General features: G+C 44.9%; 1 protein-coding gene across 1 annotated transcript in view; it reads right to left on the bottom strand.

Annotated features, from left to right (window-relative positions):
* PHACTR3 (phosphatase and actin regulator 3) overlaps window positions 1-22,974 on the bottom strand; it is a 195,768-nt gene that overhangs the window by 51,674 nt on the left and 121,120 nt on the right. The window lies entirely within an intron of this gene.

The raw sequence follows: 22,974 nt of genomic DNA, 5'->3' as shown, positions 1-22,974 counted from the left end.
AATTGTAGCTATGTAAATGGTAAACTACAGTTAACAGTGTTTTAAATGTGTGGGTGCAACATCACATGCAAACAATGAGAAGAGAGTGCCTCTACATTTTGCTTTGTGTCTCAGATTCTACAAATGCTAGAAACTTGTTGTTTTAAAAAATAAAAGTTGAGAATCTGTAGATTATGCTCGATCCAGCAAGGAATTGGCCACCCTTTGCCACTGCCCCCCCCCACTCCTATGGCTGTAAGAAGCATGTGTTTCTTCAGGCACGAGTAGAAATCCTTGACTTCCCTATAAATATCTGTCGGCAATTGCAGAGGTGTCGGTGCAATCCCAAGCTGTCAGTCAGGTTGCAATATTTTTAGTAAACGGTGACAATATTACCTAAGGGTGATTTGTTCCTTCTAAGCACAGCCACTTGCATAAAAATACAGGGTTGTGTGACGGCCTGTCCTTCCTCCTTTGGGTATTTTTAGCCCAGAGGAATGGCAGTTTTTTGCCCAAAGATGACTCCTAGCAGGTAAGGATGCTGCTTGTCACATTGAGCATATTGATCAGCAGGGACAAGCGATCTCTTGCCTGCTGCTTCGTCTATCACTCTTGGGAACCAATTTGCATTGGGAAAATGTCACCAGAAACTGCCCGAAAGTCAAGGGCTCACATAATTGGAAGTTGGTGAGAGTAGCCAATGGCTGTCTTTGGAGGAACTCTTGGGACATGCTCACATTACAGCTGCACCTGGAGGTGCAAGGGCTGTTCCTAAACAAGGCAGGTAACTCTTTCCCCCAAGGAATACCTGTCCCAATATCAGGAGTCCATGCTAGTCCAACAAATACATGACACTTGCTTTTTACGTGTCACTCCCTCTCACCTGGTCAGTCATGGAAGTGAGCAAGGCACCTGTGTATTATGGATTGGATACATCTGCTACATGAACAAGCACAAGGAAGACATACCCTCAGAGAACTCAGCCTAGGAAAGGCTACAGTGGTACCTCGGGTTACAGATGCTTCAGGTTACAGACTCCTCTAACCCAGAAATAGTACCTCGGGTAAGAACTTTGCTTCAGGATGAGAACAGAAATCGCGCAGCGGCAACAGGAGGCCCATTAGCTAAAGTGGTACCTCAGGTTAAGAACAGTTTCAAGTTAAGAACAGACCATTTGAATTAAGTTAATAACCTGAGGTACCACTGTATTTGGAAATGGAAGCCGTTTTCTGTGCTTGGGTTCAAGAAAGATCCATCAGCCACGCTGCAAACAGAGTGGTCTGTGTTCAATTCGCAAAACTGCATGCACATCCCCTAATGTCGCCCCCCCCATTTTAATTTAACAAATATAATAATTGGTGGTGGTGGTAGGGAAACAGATAGGCACCCTGACATTTCTCTATGGGGAAAGTCTGACATAATTATGCCTTTTGAAAAACAGCAGCCGTGGTTTACAAAGGTGCAAGCTGTGAGAGAAATTGTTCACTCTCTAAGAACAGGTGTAAGAATTCACCCAGCCAAATCAGCTGTAGGTAGAGTATTTACATTGAATAAAGGGAATATCTGAATAACACATAATAAATTTATGGGACTTGTGGGTTTTTTTGTGTGAAAAATGTGGTGATGAGCACTTACTTGGGTGACTTTTAAAAAAGGAGCAGGCAGACTCTTGAAGGGCAGTGTTTGTCTACCATGCATTTACTGCCTTAGGTTCCACGACAGAAGAAAGTTAATCTTGATGGTGCTACTGAGACATCAAAGTCCATGGAAACCATAATTCCCATGGATCCTTTTACCTGAGAAGCTGCTGCGGCAGCACCAAAGGAAGGTACAATGGAGCCCCCAAAGTCAGGCCATGGTCTGCTAAATCTGGATTGGAAGTGAAAGGGGGCATTTGCTGGGATGGATAGAAGAAGAATCCCACTTTGACTTGGTTTCAACATTTGGGTGACTGTGCCCAAATAGGAATGGGTTTTTTTTGGGGGGGGGCACTTTGAAATTTGGTGCCATCACTATATTATGAAGAACAAGTCCTCCAAACGGAAAGCATTGCATTTGCACTGAATTGTGCTAAAACTCAAAATGATGAAATTAGAGGGTGGAATCCAACATCACACTAATATTATCATTCTGTCTGGGCAAGCATTTCTGCTTCCTGGATAGAATGATCATCCCTCTCTACCTCCCACAGGCTGTTCTGAGGGTTTCCAGAGCCAATTTTTGGGGGGTGCAAGAAGGGGTGAGAAGCCCCATAGCACTAGTCAGACTAATGCAACTATTTAGTTGAATCCAGCCCCATTATTTTTTTGACATTTTAGCAGCACCTCATAAAATGTAGCCCAAGTCTATTTATTTCTTACATTTTGTTTATTTAATTGTTGCATTTATATCCCCCATTTTCTCCAAGGAGTTCAGTGTGGTCTACATTGTTCTCCCCCTCCCCATTTAATCCACACAACAACCCTGCGAGGCTGGTTAGGCTAAGAAGCAGTAAAAATATCACTCACTTAGCTTCATGGCTGAGTGGAGATTTCATTCCTGGTCTCCCAGGTCCAAATCCAAGGGTCTAACCACTGGCAATTTTAAAATGTATGCTTTTGGTGTTAAATTTCCCCAGAGGCATTTCAGTGGCTCATTGCTCTCTCTCTCTCTCTCTCTCTCTCTCTCTCTCTCTCTCTCTCTCTCTCTCTCTCTCTCTCTCTCTCTCTCTCTGACTAAACACAAACCCTACTTTCAATTTGCACCTCTTATATCTGAACACACGACTCCGCCACAAGATAAAAACAAACCCAAGACTGTCATCTCTGATAGTTTTGGCTCTGATTCTTTGTTAATTTATATCCAAGATGGGCTGTAACCACTACAGACATTTACAGTCATTTTCTTTCCTGAACAAAATGATTGTATCCAGAGGGAACATTCTACATCTTTTGCTGTGGAGTTATTTGTGGATGCTAAGCAGGCTGGTCTTAGGTGCCCTCCAGTTGCAATATCTCATTTCTTTATTTGGGAGATGACACCATAGCTTAGCAATAGAGCACCTGCCTTGAATGCAGAAAGTATCGGCATTCCTAATAAAGAGGACCAGGCTGGTGCCATGAGTGCTGGAAGGAAGGCCGCTCCCTGCTGCAAGGCTTTATCTACCTGGCCTAGGGGCTGAAGCCCAGGCTCACCTTGAAAAGAGGCTCCTGGGACATTGCTAGAGCATCTCTTGGGTTGGAGCAACTGGCTAAAATGTTTTACAATGTTTTAAACAGTTCCCATTTTGGTTCCTCTGTTTTGTTTTTGCCAGGCTGGTGTTGGTTAAATGTTTAGTTGGGGTTGGCGGTTATTTTAATTTGGGTATAACTGTAAACTGTTTGTTATTCTTGGTTTCTATTGATTTATTGGGTTCTTTCTTACTTGAACAGAATATTCTGTTTCTTAGTGTTTGATGTTTTGTTGTGTTTTTATATATGCTGTAAACTGCCCAGAGTGGCTGGGGAAATCCAGCCACTGTCAGGATGTTGTCGGTATAAAGAGAAGGAAAAGTTTCTTACAGTCCTTTTTTATTTCAAACTTTACAGAGAGAGGCTATAGAACCCAGCCTCTTGGACAATGGCATTGTCCCAAGTGAATCTCCACCCCCACTCCTGTCTCTCCCACTTTCATCATCATCATCACCTCCTCTACGAGTGTCGCTAAGTGCCATCTGTCTTTAAGCTCTTTGCTCTCCTCCTTTTAAGGCCCGAGGGGTTCTGGGAGATGGAGGGTCTGGAATGCTTTCTAATGACAACGTGTCAGCTGGGTGTTGTTCCGGCTCTCACATGATTTCCCAGCTTTTCTCCTCATCTGCCTCTGAGCTGTGACCTGCCTCAAACCCCTGTTGTCTTCCTCTTCCTCCTCCTTGGAAGGGTCAAGGTGGGGAGGCGCTCTCCACCATTCCTCCTCTGCCAAATCCCTGACAGCCAGGTGGGCGGGTTATAAATTACTTACTTACTCACTCACTTACTGCAGCAGGCCTCAGGTGACAGGATGAGAGCCTTAGCTCTGAGGAGCCACCTATAAACTGTAAACCGACAACTAGTAAAAGACAACCTCCTATATTCCTATTTGGATATCCCAACTAGAGCCCAACATCTCAATAGCTACGCTCTGAAAACATTCATCTGGTGGCAGGGTTTACACCTGTCCTATATAATACAGGCATGCCCCGTTTTTGAGTGCAAAATGCTACATACTGTATTGATACATTTCAGGTCTTCTCTCTCTTTCTTTCTCTCTCTCTCTCCCCAAGTTAGGGGTCCTCTTCAAATGCATGTGTTTGAAAGGGTGTGTGAGAGGTCATGTATTTATGCTCTCTGGGTAGCACAGATTTACAAATTTACTGTATATGTGTGCGCACACATACATGCGTGTGTAACAAATTCCAGAGAGGCCATCCTGTTAGGCTGCAATATATAGTAGTGGATTGCTCTGAAGGTCCTTCAGCACAGGATGGGGGGGGGTCGCGTGCCCCCCTATCCTGCCCTGCCCTGCCCTGTATTTTGCTCGAACAAAGGTGGGAACCCTAGTTGAAGGTCAGCTTGGCCATGCTTTCTAGGCTTTGGACGAGCGGAAAAATGGCTGCGCCCTTCGTCTGAATCCAGTCCTATGCTCATAAATGCAGAATTAAGCCTGTCACCTAATAAAATAGTGGTGCCTGTCAGCCTGGTTTTTAAAAATAAAGAGATTAGTTCAGGGAAGTGAATAAATCCACTTTTTTTTTAGCACCCAGTCCAGAAAAATCTTCATTGAGTCATTGTTGATCTCAAATCATTATTTATTCATTTCCACTTACTGGAGCTGTAGAAGTTAATTAGAGGAACTCGCTACATATGTTTGGCAAACGACGATCAGTGATTTGCTTCAGACCCAGAGGCTCATCTGCGCATGCAACACTCACACAGGTTCTTGCATTGATGTCAACAGAGGATGCAGTTTTCCTTGTAGATCCTGTTTGTGTGTAGGGAGATGTTATGGTCCTTAATTTAAATAGGGGAGCTTCTGTAACGATGTCGAAATATATATATGGCTACTGGCTTATTTTTCAGAGGGGAGAAGAGAGTCTGTGCCTTTCATCAATGTGTAGCAGGCAGAAATCAAGAGGGGAAGCTGTCTCATCACTTCATCTCTGTGCCACATAAAGCTTCATCTGCAGACTTTTATCTTCTCCTCAAAGCAGAGGTGGGTAGCCAGTTTAAGCCCAAAGGCAGCCACACCCCAAGAATCAGCTTCGACTGGCTGGTTAAGCCAGGTGAGAATAGCCAATGGGTCTTAAACCCTTGATGAGTTCGAGACTTCCCCTGCATGCGAAGGCACAAAACAACACAAAACTAACCCACAACCCCCCTGACATTCAGTAAATTTCATCTAGATACTTTGGAGATTCATCAGAATATGTAATGGATGCGACTGGTCCCAGTGTGAGCTGAATTTTCAAGGAGACTGGACTGCTTCATCAGAGCACCATCTGGTCTACAAGCAACAGTCTTTACAATGCAAGCAGTAAAGAGAAAGAATTGCATGCAGTGTAAGAATGGTTACCACCACCGTTGCTCGCAGCAGTCTGGTCTTCCAGGAACACTGTTATAGTTCTAGAACATTGTGTTTCCTGATGCCAAATGAAACCTTCAAGGAATAACCGCTCCCTGCTCTTACTGCTGAGAAGCATCTTCTCACCAGGTCCCTCTACCCAATTACTATAAAAAATTGCCAGAGAGACACAGAGAGCCTTTCTTTACCATTGAGACAAAACAGGAGCTGTCTCAGTGGTTCCTTCTTTTGCCATATGCTTAATGAAACATCCTCAGTCTTATTCTGCATGTCCAATTCTCTCAAACGATTCTTAGCCACAGCATATCACCAGCCAAATCCCAATCTTTATCGTCTTCTAGCAAGTGTTGTGTTGCCTTCCCCTCTCCCCATTTCCATTCAGGACATCAGACATGAGAAGACTTTGGATTTAAGGGCACAACCCTGAGAACATTTATAAGAGAGCATGGCATTGCATGGAACTCAGCAAGAGTAGCTGTTGATTACTGTACGTGTGTGCAAGGCTGAGCTTCACAGCTGAAAACCTATGCAAACTCAGAGCGTTACTTCCTGATAAACATACAGGATCGGACAACATATCACATAGTACAGTCATACCTTGGATCCCGAATGCCTTGGTACTTGGACATTTTGGCTCCCAAATGCCACAAACCCGGAAGTTGAGTGTTCCGGTTTGCGAACGTTCTTTGGAACCCGAATGTCCGACGCGACTTCTGCAGCTTCCGATATGCTGCAGGAGCTTCCTGTAGCCAATTGGAAGCCGCGTCTTGGTTTCCGAATGTTTTGGAAGTCGAACGGACTTCTGGAACAGATTCCCTTTTGACTTCCGAGGTACCACTGTATTAACAGTTTTCTTGTTTTCTTTTAATAATGCTGGGTAAGTTAAATAGCCTTCCCCAACCTGCTGCCCTCAAAATACAGATAAAAGACAAATGCAAAAAGCCTGTGTGGGTGTGTGAGAGTCTAGACACCACAGCTGAGCACCACTTAATGCATTGTGGCTTATGAAAAATACTTGAGCAAGTTCAAAAGTACATGAAGTAGAAAATGCAGGTGTATAATTTGTTCTAGGAATCCGAGTTTTCATCTCAACATTAAGTGATAATGGGACATCTCTGGCTCGGGTTGTACAAATTGTCCCGCGAAAACAACACTTTGCCCAATAATTCTTCCATTCTTAGCCATGCTCTAAATCTAATCAAATGGACTTGTCTCTCCTTTCGCCCCTTCCTCTCTCACTTTTCACTCCCCCGGGGGCTCAGTTAGCTGACGGATAAAGGGGTCCCTTGCAGGATAGTGTGCAGCCAGAATTCTAAGAAGCACTTATGGTAAATAATCGTCATTATCCATGTCTCCTTTTTTTAACCTCTTGTCACAAAAGGCTCAATTCCTTTAATGCCCTTTAATACCATTGAGGGTTCATTATCTACACTCAGGGAGGATAATGAAGGGTTTACACAGAATGCCAGGAGCCTTCTGAGAGCAGAACAAGGCTTGTCTCGAAGACAATGGAGTATTACCAAAATGTGCAATGGCCTTGGGCATCAGGAACAGATGAATTAATTTGAGAGGCAGGCTAAAGAGAGGAGAAATATGGGTGAAACAGAGAACACTTCCATTTCAGAGATGGCTGGGAGGAGGGAGGAAGCTATTGCTATGGCAACAGTGGCCTGGCTTGGTTTATAAGAAAGCAGACAAGGTACCAACTGGGAAACACAACACATATCCTGCAACGGGAGGACATTGGCTTTGCCCATGCTTTGCTGGATTGAGCCATTTCAGATCTCTGGCTAATCCATCTGACCAGCAGATATGTTTTCAGTGAAGCTACATGTTGGAAGCCTTGGGATGCGGGTGGCACTGTGGTCTTAACCACAGAGCCTAGGGCTTGCCGATCAGAAGGTTGGCAGTTCGAATCCCTGCAACAGGGTGAGCTCCCGTTGCTCGGTCCCTGCTCCTGCCAACCTAGCAGTTTGAAAGCATATCAAAGTGCAAGTAGATAAATAGGTACCGCTCTGGCGGGAAGGTAAACAGCATTTCCGTGTGCTGCTCTGGTTTTGCCAGAAGCGGCTTAGTCATGCTGGCCACATGATCTGGAAGCTGTCTGCGGACAAATGCAGACTCCCTTGGCCAATAAAGCAAGATGCATGCCGCAACCCCAGAGTTGTCCGTGACTGGACTTAACGGTCAGGGGTCCCTTTACCTTTACCTTTCATGTTGGAAGATTCAGGGTAGACAAGAGAAAGTATTTCTTTACACAGCACATAGTTAAACAGTGGAACTTGTTCCCACAAGAGACAGTGATGGTCACAAACTTGGATGGCTTTAAAAGAGGATCAGATAAATTCGTGGAAGATAAATGGCTACTCCACTCCGGATTTGTGTAGGGTTTACTCCTTAGCCTTTTCTTCTCCTGAAGATATCCCGCAAGCAGCGGAGGTTTAAGACCAGAGTTATCCTCATCAGCCTCTAACTTCCCTCTACAGCATGTGCAGAAACCACCTTCTTGACCATTGGACCAGGGCCCACTTATTTGTCTCTATGACAACAGGGCAACCTCTTTCTAATGTAAAGGATAGAACTTAACTGGATAGCTAAGGCCATTACCTTAAGTACGGACCTAATTTGGCTGGCTCAGCAGATTTCCTCTCCTAGAGTCTAGGATCATAGGTTTGGAAAGGACCCACAGGTATCACCCAGACTGACTCCCCAAACCTAGAACAATACTGTACTTTAAGCCAATCAGTAAAAATAAACCTAACTTTGCTGGACTAATAAAATCTGGTTTAAGATTTGGTGCATTCCAGAATTTGGTAATGTGTATGAGATTTATCATTTAACCTCGTGCATTTGCAAGTGGGCTCCCAGACACCCCTGCAATACCGATACATCAATGCCAGAACCACATTTAGCCTTCTGTCTCTGTGCCATGGTGCCCGTTGCACGTGGCCCTTATAAACACGTGACAAAGAAGAGGTGTTTGCTAGCAAATTTCTCCTGGGAAAATAACATGACGTCGCAAAGGTGGCAACCATGAGAAAACATTTCCTATGACTAAGCTAAACACCGGCACATCTTCCCCTTTCGGTTTACTCAGCGGGGAGGCTGGATTTCAGAGCCTCGTTCTGGGATGGGAAATGCAGTCTCTTGGGAACGTGGGGTGTGTTGTTTGTTTGCAAAAGCCAGTCTCAGGTCTCTCTGGGCTTTACAGACTTCATATTGCAAACCAAAAATGAAATGAAATAAAATAAATAAAATGAAATACAGACAAGGACTTTCCCCCACTTGGGGAAGATGGTTTCTCTAGAGCAGGCACACCCAACAGGTAGATCATGATCTACCAGTAGATCACTGGACATCTGTGGTTGATCACTGGTAGATCACTGGCTCCCCCCAAAGAAGCTCAACAAGTTTGACTCCCCTAAAAAAAAAGCTCAACATTTTTGCCCTGCACCCCCCAAAAAGGGGCTTCCCTCCTCCCTACAAAAAGCTCAACAACTTTGACTTGAACCCCCCAAAAGGGGTAGATCACTCCATGAGTAAATCACAGTCTCTGGGGAGTTGGGCACCCCTGCTCTAGAGCACGTGGCTACCTTTTCTTCTGTCAATGTTTCTCCCTGCTATGATATGCGTATTGATTAAGAGGGCTTTAAATAGCCCAGCTCTATTTTGGATGGATGAGTAAAGAGAGGCATGCTTTTGGCAACATGTGCTCTTCAGTTCTGCGGAACGCCGGTGTGGGGTAATCTCAGCACCTTCTGTTTCACAAAACGAACAGAACCTGCCGAGTCCTGAAAGTCAATGGGAATCTGTGTGTCATTGGGCATATTGTGTTATTAGAGAACATGACATGCTCATCCGCAGACACTCCCTGCAGGATTTATTCTCACCCACCTCACTGGCTGGCCTGCCAGATACTTCCCACCTTCTCACCATCCCGCCTACATTTTCGGGATGTAGAGACATAAGGCTTTGGGTTTCTGTGAAGGCAGCAGTTTCTGCCTCAAGAGCTGGTAAATCACGTCGGCCAGAACTCCTGGGTCTAAACCATTTCACACGACAGGTGCGCAGACTTTTCACTAACTTTAAACAGGATTTCCAACCACTGTGTCAGGGAGCTGACAAGGAGAACAGGTTGTTCGCAGATCAGAGAAAGACAGTGAAACACTGGCTATCTTACAGTTAGGTGTGTTTTGTTTTGTTTTTTACTAAGGAAGCAGAACAGTGAACGCACAGAGACTTCTAAGGGTTGCTCCTGTCTAGATGAAGCAGCTGCCCGGATTGGCTTATAACTTCCCCTCCACTCCCTAGCCCTCTCTGTCTGCAAGGAGCCTCTCTGTTTCTGCCTGGCTCTCTGCTCCTGTGATATGCAGCAGATGCCTTCTTCTGGGAAGGGGAGGGGCTTTCAGGCTGTCAGTAGAGAAACCATCAGAGTGGCTCTGGGGTGGAGGTGCCTGTTTCCTATCTCTGCCCTGTGCTGGGGCACCTGCCTATTTCCTCCTCTTCATCATCCTTCAAACTCTTAGCCTCCAGTACTTACCAGCTCTTCCCCTCCCTTGTGGTGTGGCTGGTTTCCCACCACCAGGATCCAGGATCCAAACCCTCTCCCTCTGTGCTTTCCCGGGGGGGGGGGTTCTTGGGCAGGCAGTTTCTACCACTCCTCTTCATCCAGCAAAGTGGTGGCAGCAGGGCACCGTCCTAGGTGAATTTGATGGGTAGTCCACCCTGTTTAAAGACCTCTGTTGAGGATAGGAAGCTGCCTTTGGCGACTCAGACTCTTGGTCCCTTTAGCTCACTTCTGTCCAGAGATTCAGGCAGGGGTCTTTCTAGGGAGCTCCTGGGGGACTGAACCTAGGCATGGGGCTGTGTCACTGATGTTTGCCCCCGCCCGAATCGCTTGAGCTTACTCTATACATCACGCACAAATGAGGGCGTCTTCAAGAGTCATGCACAGAAGCGAGTCTTGAAATATAGCTACACTTACCAGATTTATTTTATTTAAGCGCCTTAGTCATAGAAGCATGTTTTAAAATCCTCGCTTCAACAAGGAGGGTCTCCACCCTGAAGCGTGTTGCGTGTCTTAGAAGCAGTACCAGGAGCTCAGGTTTTTTTTTACATAGGCAATCAAATATTTAAGGGATTATGATGTATCTTAAAACTACTTGCCTTGTCGGTACTAAAGCTGATCTGAAACTGCTAACTTCATTTTGTGTGTTTTTTTGCAAGCATTGGGAAGTGAAACCCATTTTAAGATGATTTTTTGGTATGAGCATATTTTTAGTCGATTCAATGCTATTGGACACTGTGAGGGACAGGGGATACCGGGAGGTCCCTCCCATCTTAAGTACCAGCTCATCGCCAAGCGCTGGGGAAAGCAGGGAGAGTTCCGCCTCAAGCGGAGACTCAGGAAGTGGTGACCGAGGCTCCGGCAAGGTAGCGGAGCCCATGCACAAGGTGGGACAGGAAGGGAGGAGCAAGGGGGGAAGGCCGATCCCGCCGACCCCGGAATTACACAAGAAACGTCGTGGGAGGAGATTAGGTCTTCCCAAACTTCTTTGCTGGAAGAAAACGCGCCAACCTCCATTCGGAGGTACTGACACCTGACTGACAACATGTATATAGATCGCTCCGAGCACTGTAAATAATCAGCACTTAATAAAAGCCTAAAAGGACAATGCTGTGAGGAGTCGTTACTCTAGAGTAGCCGCATCTGCATCTCTGACAGACACCCAAGAGCAGAAAGACACTGCTAAGGTCACATATGGAGTGGCCCTAATTGCCCAGTTAGTGGTAAAATATGGCTGGAATGTCAGATAAGCTAGGCTTTCTGCATAGAGCTGAAACTGAGGAATATAGGGAAGAATTTTATGAAGCACCAAGCTAAAGTCAAAGCAATGTGTAAAAGTCTAAGCACTAAGCAAGGTGCTGGTTGTACTTGTGGAATGGCTTGCACAAGAGAAGGTTCAGGAATCCAGCAGGGTTCTTGTGGATGGTTGCGCAACAAATTGCTGTAGGCCTGATTCTTCCTGTTGCACAATTTGTTGCACTAGTGCAACCGTTTCACTGAATTTCAACCATAATGCTTGTGCAATAGCCCTTGCACTGGTGGTTAGAGAATGCTGAATCTGGACCACTGGGTTTAAGCTGTTATTAAGTATGATTTGCATAAGCTCCCTTAACTGTGTCCCTCTGTTCAGGGCCTTCTTGTTACGTTACACAGCAGACAGGAACTGGTCCCCCCCCCCGGGTGGTAATGGGTCTTCCCTTCCCTTTCTTGCATGGTTAAAGGTAAAGGTAAAGGGATCCCTGACCATTAGGTCCAGTCGCAGACGACTCTGGGGTTGCAGCACTCATCTCGCTTTACTGGCCGAGAAAGCCGGCGTACAGCTTCCAGGTCATGTAGCCAGCATGCCTAAGCCACTTCTGGCGAACCAGAGCAGCGCACGGAAACACTGTTTACCTTCCCGCCGGAGCAGTACCTATTTATCTACTAGCACTTTGACGTGCTTTTGAACTGCTAGGTTTGCAGGAGCAGGGACCGAGCAATGGGAGCTCACCCCATCATGGGGATTCAAACCGACGACCTTCTGATCGGCAAGCCCTAGGCTCTGTGGTTAGGAGTTGCTATTTCTCTATCAGACTTATTTCATCTTCCAGCAGCTGAGGAATCTTGAAGGCAAGTAGATGAGTAAAGCTAATATGGATTCTGGGCAAGATACCTAATATCCCCTACATATTTGCAAAATTTCAATAATCTCACACTGTGACTACCATCTTGGTTCCCATTTTTCCCATGCACGACGTTAACCAAAGCAGCATGGCTTCTGAACATGCCATAGCACAGAATGCCTTATCAGCCATCTGTAGAAGTTCCCTCCTGGTTTCACAACTTACCTCACCGGCAGTTTTAGAATCCTCCACCACAGCTTGTGAAATGGCAGCTTTCTACCCACCTACGCTCAATTTTCACTTCCATGTGTTCCTACATGGAGAGATTCTTCTCCTGCATTTTCTTCAAAAGTTGACTTGCTCTGGCAGGTGCAATTTGTGGTCCTGTGATAGCCATGAAATAACTAGGACAGCACATAGGGTTATGTCAGGTATAGGCAACCTTGGCTCTCCGGATGTTTTGGAACTACAACTCCCATGATCCCTAACTAACAGGGCCAGTGGTCATGGATCATGGGAGTTGTAGTTCCAAAACATCTGGAGATCCAAGGTTGCCTATGCCTGGGTTATGTAAAAAGCAGGTGTGATTGTTGTTTTTAAAGGTGAGAAAAGGGGCGATACTGGGAAAATCCAGCCTGCCTTAAAGCATCCGGGATTATCATTTCTAGAAAGTTAAATCAACCTTGTTTTAGCTTCCAAATTTAAGCTGCAAAGGATGGCATTCTTCTGATCTCACTAACATCAGCAAGGAAGGTTAAAAACTGAACAATATATCCTCTCCTAGCATCTAAATCCATTCCTACAAAAGAGGGGTGTGGGAGCGTGTGTTGAAACTAGCCAAATGCACAAAGGTAAACGTTATCTTTGTTGCTCCAGCCACTTTGGCCTTTGGCCCTGCCGTCCAGGACATGTGGCCCCCAGAAGACTGCTCGGAAAGGAACCTGGTCCCCAGGGTGAAAAGAAATTCCCCACCCTGCCTTCTGGGTTTGGGGATACATTTTCCCATGCCTGAAAAACTGCTTGCTAACCACCTGTGGAATGCCTTCATCTCATTGCCCAGCAGCAGATTCATGGCCAAGAACTGCACTCAGAGCCGGCCCACAGATGAGGTAGGATGAAGCAACCGCCTCAGGCTGTGGAAACACAAGAGGTGGTGCCTGACCACCCCACTGCTTCTGCCACCAGATCGCTCTCTGGAGTTCTGGTGAGAGTGGGGCATTCTGCTGCTCTGCTTTGCCACTGGTCTCTCTCTACCCTTAGGGTTGGAGAAGCCAGTAGCAAAGTTTGCTGGAATGCCTCCTGAAAGAGAAGGCCTTGCCGAATCTTCCTTCCTCCCATTCAGCAGGGTGGTGAGGCTTTGCAAGGGCTGCCCCTTAAGGAAAAGCCCTTGCAGAGCCTCGTACCCAACTATTGTAGGGGCAACAATGTGGCATTTCACCTCTGAGAGCCAGTGTGGTGTAGTGGTTAAGAGTGGTCGAAGCAACCCTATCTAAAAATTCGTAAGTCGAAAAAATCCTATCTAAACTGCATCCAAGATGGCGGACGGAGCTCCGTTTGTAAGTCGAAACATTTGTAAGTCGAGTCATTCGTAAGTCGAGGTACCACTGTACTGCCAAGAATTGGTACAGTCTTGAGTTGGTACACTCAAGAGTTTGACTTCAAGATAGCTCAGCCAGTAGAACATTGAATTCTTAATCATGGGTTCGAGCCCCACATTGTGCAAAAGATTCCTGCATTGCAGGGGGTTGGACTAGATGACCCTTGTGGTCCCTTCCAATTCTATGATTCTATGGTCATGCTGAAGCCTTGTTTTTGAACTTCCAGGGGCATCCAGTTGCATCTTGCAAGAAAGACAACTTTTTCACATTCTTATAAAGCTCAAGATTTGAAATGGGAGAATCCTCACATTGTCACTACTCACACACACACATTGTTTTATCTTGTGAAGAAAAGGAGGGGGAAGGTGGAATTTGGGGGAACTCAGGCTGCAGGACTGTTGAGAAGCCCCATGAGCTAACTGCAAAACACTCTGAAAGGACTCTGAAAATTCCGTCTGTAAGACACGCGAGAACTTACAGAAACAAATACGCAACAGATGGCTGAGCTATTGCTTATCAAGCCTATCCCTGTGATACACTGTTCCAACATGGGCAAGCTTATCTTCTTTCATTGTAAAAGGACAGGATATCATCTTACGATAACAGCATAAAACATATGTCAAGCAAACGGCCCTTTGGAAAGAAGAGTAATGAGCGCAATCTCTTATTATCAGTTAGTACTAGGGGTGGTTCAGACGGGGTGACGTTGCAGAGGGAACAGAAAGCACCTCAGAAACCCTGTTCTTCTCCATCTCATCTCATAAACATCTTCCCCAACATGAAGGGACCCCAAATGCTCAGCAGGGGAGACAGCTTGGCATCTTCCTGGCTGTAGAGATGAGAATAGTTTTGGATGATTTGGAGTAACATCAATGTTACTCATGATGCTTACTCTTCTGTCTGCTATGGGGCTGTGGCTGTGGCTCTAGTCTCCCCGCCCCCCTGATTCCACATGGTGGGGGGAATGTAGACGCGAATAAGCCAGGGAAAGGGAGTGATCTCTTCCCATAGGTCTGAAATTTATGTGTGATCCCTTGTTAACAATTCTATGTGGCACCTTCAAGACTGACCAGTTCAGGCTGCAATTAAACATACTTCTCAGAAAGAAGGTCAAGGTCAAGGTAAAAGACCCCTGGATGGTTATGTCCAGTCAAAGGCAACTATGGGATTGCGGCACTCATCTCGCTTTCAGGTCAAGGGAGTTGGCGTTTGTCCACAGACAGCTTTCCGGGTCATGTGGCCAGCATGTCTAAACCGCTTCTGGCGCAACGGAACGCCGTGACAGAAACCATAGTGCACAGAAATGCCATTTACCTTCCCATCACAGCGGTACCTATTTATCTACTTGCACTGGTGTGCTTTCGAACAGCTAGGTTAGCAGGAGCTGGAACAGAGCAACAGCAGCTCACCCCATTGCGCGGATTCGAACCGCCAACCTTCTGATCGGCAAGCCCAAGAGGCTCAGTGGTTTAGATCACAGCACCACCCGCATCTTTTACCTTTCTCAGAGAGAACCAGAACAGCAGGGTGGACACAAAACTTTTCTCCCAGCAGAGAAGCAACAGTGACAACTGGGACCCCCTTCTGAACCACAGCAGAACATTTTCCAGTTTAGTTACAGTAGGTACTGTTTTGTGGGGCAGGGTGGCGAATGCTTTGAGGTTCCTCAGCCTTTACTAGCTCATTAGCATTTCTCAACCATTAAGAATTAAGTTGGGTTAAAACTAGCAGATATTTCTTTGAGAGACGATTCACACTTTCAATATTTAATAAACAGGAGCAAGTGCTGGATTTCTGCAATTAGTTTCTTACTGCTCTACGAGCCACTGCGTAGGAGGCCCTCAACATAGATTTATTTTCCCCCAACAAGCTGTGGCTAAAATATTCATGTTTGCAAATTTATCCAAATTTAGCTTTGTGTTTTAATGAGCAGTTCGGAAAGTGATTCCCCACCCCCTAGGAATATTTTGTTTTCCCGGCGTAGGAAGTGCTGCACAGCTGAGTCCTTTGCACTTGGCTAACACAGGATTTCTCTAAAAGTAGAACGCAGTCCCATACATAGGAACATAGGAAGCTGCCTTTGACGGAGTCAGATCATTGGCCCATCTAGCTCTGACTGGCAGTGGCTCTCCAGGGTTGCAGACCGCCATATCTCCCATCCCTACCTGGAGATTCCAGGTATTGAACCTGGGACCGTCTGCATGGAAAGCAGATGCTCTAGCCACTGAGCTGCAGCCTTTAAATCAGAGGCTGGCTGCTCTAGCACTTGAACACAAACACTGGAAGAGCAGCTGTGCGAAGGTGGAACTAAGCCTAATGTGCTGGATATTTTATGAGCAGGGAAGAAAAAAAATGTGTTTCTTTCCCTCTCCACACCCTCTCCATCCCCCCTACATAAAAGCCTGAAGCGGTGCAGATTCAGGAAGGACTTCTCTTTCCTGATTTTCCTGAGTGTCTAAATCAAGGTAGCCATGCATCCTACTTTACAGAAATCAGCCCTCTGTTTGAAGCGATGCCCTGCCCAAATCCAGCTAGTTAGAGAGCATGGCGTTGACAACACCAAGTTCGCAGGTTTGGGTCCCCATACAGGACAGCTGCCTATTCCTGCATTGCAGGGGGTTGGACTAGAAGATCCTCAGGGTCCCTTCCAACTTTGCAATGTTATGATTCTATAAAGAATCTGACATAAGCAGAACAGGAAGGGTCTTGAAGTTGCCTGTTCAGAATCACTACTTAGACAGCAAACAGAGCAGGCACACAACTCGGGTCGTCTCTTCCCCACGATGCTGAGATGTACGGGACTTCTATTTCATTTATAGCTGTTATATCCAAATTTCGCCCAAGCAGATATATTGTCCTAAACTAATTAAGGTGATAATTACTTCCCCCACCCCCACAGAACCAGAAGACAATCTATAAGAACATATGAAGACCCCCAACATTAAGGCAGAGACAGAGAGAGAGAGAGAAGAGCAACATAGATCAGACTGCGTTCAGAATAATAAGAATGAACTCAGCACATGTTCATTCTAAGAACTATGAAACAACTAAGCAGAACAATATTTTACAAGCTGAAGCAAAGATGGAAAATAAAATTTGTGTAAGTGCTCAATCTCCCTTATTCTAATAAAAAAAAAACCCCATTAGAACAGGGATAGCCAATGTAGTGCCTACAGGACGCTGTTAGGCATGACTATGGGTTATGTGATATGATATGATATGATAGCCATGTTCAAATATATAAAAGGATGTCATATAGAGGAGGGAGAAAGATTGTTTTCTGCTGCTCCAGAGAAGCGGACACGGAGCAATGGATTCAAACTACAAGAAAGAAGATTCCACCTAAACATTAGGAAGAACTTCCTGACAGTAAGAGCTGTTCAGCAGTGGAATTTGCTACCAAGGAGTGTGGTGGAGTCCCCTTTCTTTGGAGGTCTTTAAGCAGAGGCTTGGCAGCCATATGTCAATAATGCTTTGATGGTGTTTCCTGCTTGGCAGGGGGTTGGACTGGATAGCCCTTGTGGTCTCTTCCAACTCTATGATTCTATGATGGCTGTGGTTGATGGGAACTGGGGACAAACAGCATGTGGAGAACATCATGTTGACTACCCTGCCCTAGATCTAATGGTGAGCAGGTCAATTTTGTTGGTCCCAGAACATTTCTCTTTTATCTCCGTCGCCATAAGCCCTACTGCCCATTTTTCTCAATAATAATAATAATAATAATAATAATAATAATAATAATAATAATATCATTTATACCACACCCATCTGGCTGGGTTTGCCCAGCCACTCTGGGCGGCTTATAGCACATATAAAAAATGGTAAAACATCAGACATTAAAAATCTCCCAATACCGTGTCGAGGGGGATGAATAGACCAGAGGTGAGGAGAGTTTGCAGCCGTGGAGACTTTGGGCTTAAGGCCTGGTTGCTCCTCCATTGCTACTGGTATAGCATTCTATGATTCTATGACCTTTCCACAGCTGCCCCCTTCAACTAGTTCAAGAAATGGAGACCGTAGTAGGGCTTTGAGGGTCTTGTTCCCTGAAATATACTCAGAGTCAAGAGTGAATTTCATGCTCTTTATTCAGCTCATAGTCATCAAGGAGAAGAAGAGAAGAATGGCTCTTTTCCCAAAACCATCTGCTTATATACATTATTTACACAATGGGCCTTGCGTGATTGGCTACTTCAGGGATACAACTGTGGGCCAATCAGGTTGTGGATTGACTTCTGCCTGCAGCCTGATTGGCTGCTCCTACAGGCCAATCAGGTTGCGGATTCACTTCCACCTGGAGTTGGATTGGGTAGCTCCTGCTGACCAATCCGACTGCTGATTCTGAATCCTATTGTTCTAGGATTCAGCTCAGTACATAACATTCCCCATGACATTATTGGAATGCAGTGACCTGCACTGTCAGAAGCAGTAGGCCTCTGAATCGCAGTTGCTGAGTTTCATGAGTGGGGACAGAATTTTTGTGCTAAGATCCTTCTTGCGGTCTTTCCATAGGCATCTGGCTGGCCCTAATGAGAACAGGATGGTGGATAAGATGGGCCCTTGCCTGACCAAGCAAGGCTCTTCTCATGTTCTTAAGTTCAATGGGACAGTAGCTCAAATGGGAGCAGAGTTGAAATGAGCTTATTGGAGTGAAGCCTAGATGAACTCTTCTGAAGTAGGCCTATTTCAAACTGAGCTGTGAGGAGGGCTCACCCACCACTAATTCCCCATAAGTCCATATTAGGCAAAGCTCCTGCTTATTTTTATTTTTATTTTTATTTTAAAAAAAAGCACCGAAAAAGTTAGAAGTTTTTTTTAAATTAGATCGACACAGCAGACGGCATTACAGATGGCTTAAATACAAGTTTAGAACCAACGCATTGCTTTGTTGGGACTGGGTTAGCAACCATTAGAATGGGAACATACAGCTTATTCATGCTGTGCAAACGATTCATAATTTTATATAAACCTTCTGCCAGCTGGATGAATGAAATCAAGTCACTAGCCACTGAGAACAAGTGCAATCGTAGTTCTGAGTCCGTTTTTCAAGAGCACCCAGAGTCACTTGAGTCCGTATTCAAGGCATCCAAGCCAAGTGCCACAGCTGTACCTCCTCCATGTCATTCTGATGAGATTTTGCTCCCTCCATTCTTCAACACATCTCTTAGTTTCAACCAGGAGTGGGTGAATCTGTCATTTTGGTTTCCCCCAGTTTCTTATTTCCCAGCCCTTAATTCAGTTCTCCTTGTTTCCACATGAGACTATGATTTATTTATTTTTTAAAAAAAAAATTCAGGAGAATTCATCAGCATTTTAGTGCAAACTTCTCCCCATAAATTTGTTTACAATTTTGCAAAAAATGTTCATTTTTTTGCAAAGCAATTTCTCATAATACAATGCATTTTTTGCACGCTATTTCTACCAGTATACTCATTTTTATGCACCTTTTTACCCAAGTCCATGCATTTTTGTACATGCCCCCATCCCAAGTTCTGACCTACATTTTTTATTTCTCCAAAGTGTCCACGCTTACCATAGTAGAAAAGTGGCCTAAATTCACAAATAACAACCAACACCTGAACAGCTTGAAACAGGTGGAGAACAAGCTCAGCCATAATCTTCAGGTGAACTACTTTCCTGCACTTTCTGTGTGGGATCAGTTTTCTGGAGAGTGAGTCCTTCTTGGGCACACCCACACAATTCTCAGGGTGATGCCAGACCACAGATGCCCGAAACCCAAGTGATGCTTTGCATGTGTGAAGCAACCGCATATTGAACAGATGGAGTTTTATGACACCTGACATAATCTCAGAGAGACCGCTTTTCAGGGAAGGTGGGTTCACATAACCGACTGCTTATCAACAGGCGTGATACTGCCAAGTGAAGCACATTCATGTGTGAAAAAACCCTGATTGATTTAGATCCATTGAGAACATTTCATAGCTGCAGAACAAATGATCAGTTTCTTCACGCTATGCAAGTTCTTCCCCTGCCACCTTGTCTTTACAGCACATGGGAAAATAGCAGGTGAAATACCCCACCTGTGCATACAAGGAGATCAGTAGAGTCCTGCCACTGCCACATCCTGCAACCTTCCTCTTTAAGCTGCTATAGGGAGAAGATGGTTTGCAGCTGAAATACATTTGGTCCCCGAACTTCTCCTCAAATACTCCTTTTCAAATCTTTGCTGCTGATATTCTCTGAATAGCCTCTAAATATTCTTATTGTGCCTTTCTTCCATCATGGAACCCAAGGTTCTGTACAGGTGTCTTCCAGGTAGTCACTCACCTGGGCACTGGTTCAACCCAGACTTGCTTAGCTTCGCCAAGGCAGTGGCCTCATGCAGCTTCAGATTAAACCTTAAATAAGGGGCAGTCAACGTGCTGCCCTAGATGATGTTGGACAACAACACCTGTCGTCCTTAACCATTGGCCATGGTGGAACACCTTTAGCATATTTGTTTCATTTTAATGGATTTTTATTGTGTATTGTGATTTGTTGTTCCTTTAAGCTACTCTAGACTCCAGTTGAGTGAAGCAGTGCCGTGCCTAGCTATGCCTAGCCTTGCCTTGCCTTGCCTTGCCTTGCCTTGCTAGCCTATCTAACCTGATCTGGCTGGGTCAGATGGGAGCTGGAGTCTAACAATATCCAGAGGGAACCATGTTGGCTACCTCTCAACTTAGATTTGGTTCAGCAGTAACCCTGCTCCAAAGCAAGGTGACTCACAGTGTGCAGGCATGAATGAAACCCAAACAGAAATGATTGAGTTATTGCAGCTACAGAGAGCCAGTGATGTATGCAGGGAGACGGTGGGTTTAGAAAAAGACTGAGGTTGGAAGCCATAGGTGATAGGGGGAAAGAAAAATAGAATTTTATTAAAACTTTATGTTCAATTATGTTAATTTTTATTTAATTTTGTTGTTTATAAATTAATTGTGTTTTGTTTAGAATATGATTTGGAATATGATCGGAGTATGATTTTGTTATGATTTTGATTATGATTTTGTTATGATTTAGTTAAAGTGTTTTTATTTGTTATGATTTTATTTTGTATTGTTTTATGTTGTTATTGCTGTTATTGTTTTTTCCCTTTAGTTTTATGTTGTATGTATGTGCTGTATTTTATAAGAATTTAATAAAGTATTTTTAAATAAATAAATAAAAGAAAAAGAAAAAGACTGAGTGCTCCAAAAGTTCCCAAAGTGCAAAAGGTAGAAGGCTACCTTCATACTGCCATAGGAGCCCGATCTCTTCTATAATAATAATAATAATAATAATAATAATAATAATAATAATAATAATAATATACTATTTATACCATGCCCATCTGGCTGGGTTTCCCCAGCCACTTTGGGCGGCTTCCAACAGAAGAATAAAATAATCGATTAAAGATTAAAAGCCTCCCGAAACAGGGCTGCCTTCTAACAAGCTTTGCATCTGTCCTTTAAGTTTCTACCTCTTCTGATTTTATAGAGCAGCTTCCCTTCCTCCCCCTTCCTCCCATATGGCTTCTTAGGTATGTATAAAGACATGATATTGCACAAAGACACGATATTGGCAGGTTTGTTTTCACATTCTTTCCAAATTATCCCATACATGGACTTTGCCTTTTTATCAGGTACGTGTGGTACAATATGTCCCCCATTCATGCATTTATAAGGTTCATAGCTGTCCCACCTTCCTCTTGATGTTTGAAAGCTGTCAAACACAAACCATTGTGGATCAAACCACAAGCACCTCCGAGAGTGACTCTGATGACCAATGAAGGAAGGCTAGCACCATCCCAGGTCTCCCTCACCTCACACCCCATATCAACAACAGTAGAGTCTGGGAAGAAAAGTATTTGAGCACCCAAAAATTCCACCTAGGACCTTGAGCACCCAAAAATTCCACCTAGGACCTTGAGGTAGGGCTTAGTGGATCCAGCATCAGGATGTGGCCCAAGACAGCAGCTAGCCAACAACTTAGACCCAGCTCTAAAGTGGTAGAGAGTGCATTAAGAAGCATGAGAGTTTATGCCACTCTACCATTTCAAAATATTTCAGTTGCAGGATAAAGAAACCAAAGCTAACATCAAACACTATAGTAGCATTTAAACTGGGTTCTTGCAGTTACCTATAACCTGCTCCAACTCCTAACCCAAACACCTACAAAATTTGGTTCTGGTTGGTGAGTCCCATAGCTGGATATTGCCCATTGAATGCCCCATTGTGAAGTAATGCTGGAGTGGGCTTGCAATCTGTTCCTTGCTTCATCTTTGAATCACCAGTCTACACTTCTTGGGCCTTGACACTCTTCACACAACCAAGTTTCAACCTTCCTGTCCCAAAGGCTAGGCCCGACAGCAGTTCCGAGCCCCCTCAAGAAATAAGGTTTTGATTTCCAAATCCCGAATTCTTAACACGCTTTAAAGATTTGGAACTCACAAAGTTCAAACTCAAAACCAGGTAGTTCAATTGCCCTCAACCCCACTGATTCTGCTTCAATTCTGGAATAAGAAGCAATGAGGGTACGGAAGCTGGGAGACCATTCCGTTTCATCTGTGAGTTTTGGGGGTCTGGTCCCACCCACAAACTTGCAGCCCTGACATTTGAACTCAGGGGAGATGGTGGCCCCATGACCAGGTTTATGACTGCTGAAAATGTTTGGTGTACAACAGGAATCAGACAAAAGGCATGTGTAATACACCAAAGCAAGGTAAACAGTTGGAAGTTCAGGCATTAATGCTCCCGTCTTTGTCACGATGGGAGTAGGGAATAACATGACCACTTGATCCTTTACATGTACAGCTGTACACAGGAAGGCTTCCTTATACTGAATCAGACCAATGGTCTGTCCAGCTCGGTGTTCTCCACACTGATTGGCAGTCACTTTCAAGGGTTCAATCCATGGGTCTCTCCAAGCCTTACCTGGAGATAGAACCTGGGGAGTGAACCTGCAACCCTCTGTGTGCAAGACACATGCTCGACCATGGAGCTGCTGCCTTTCTTCACAACCTGGAACCCAAATTGTGCAGGATTTGAGTTGTGTGTGTGCATCCCTTGTGTGTGCAGCTGTACACAGGAAAGTCCCATTGTTACAAATGGTCCTGCTCTTTACATGAAGAGTAGAAGGTGGGTGGAGCTTCTAGGTACATCCCTATTTTCCTTACTCC

The sequence above is a fragment of the Zootoca vivipara genome, chromosome 7, assembly GCF_965207765.1.
Source record: "Zootoca vivipara chromosome 7, rZooViv2.hap1.1, whole genome shotgun sequence".
NCBI lineage: Eukaryota > Metazoa > Chordata > Lepidosauria > Squamata > Lacertidae > Zootoca > Zootoca vivipara.
The sequence above is the reverse complement of the archived record's forward strand: the minus strand, read 5'-3'. Positions and strand labels throughout refer to the sequence as shown.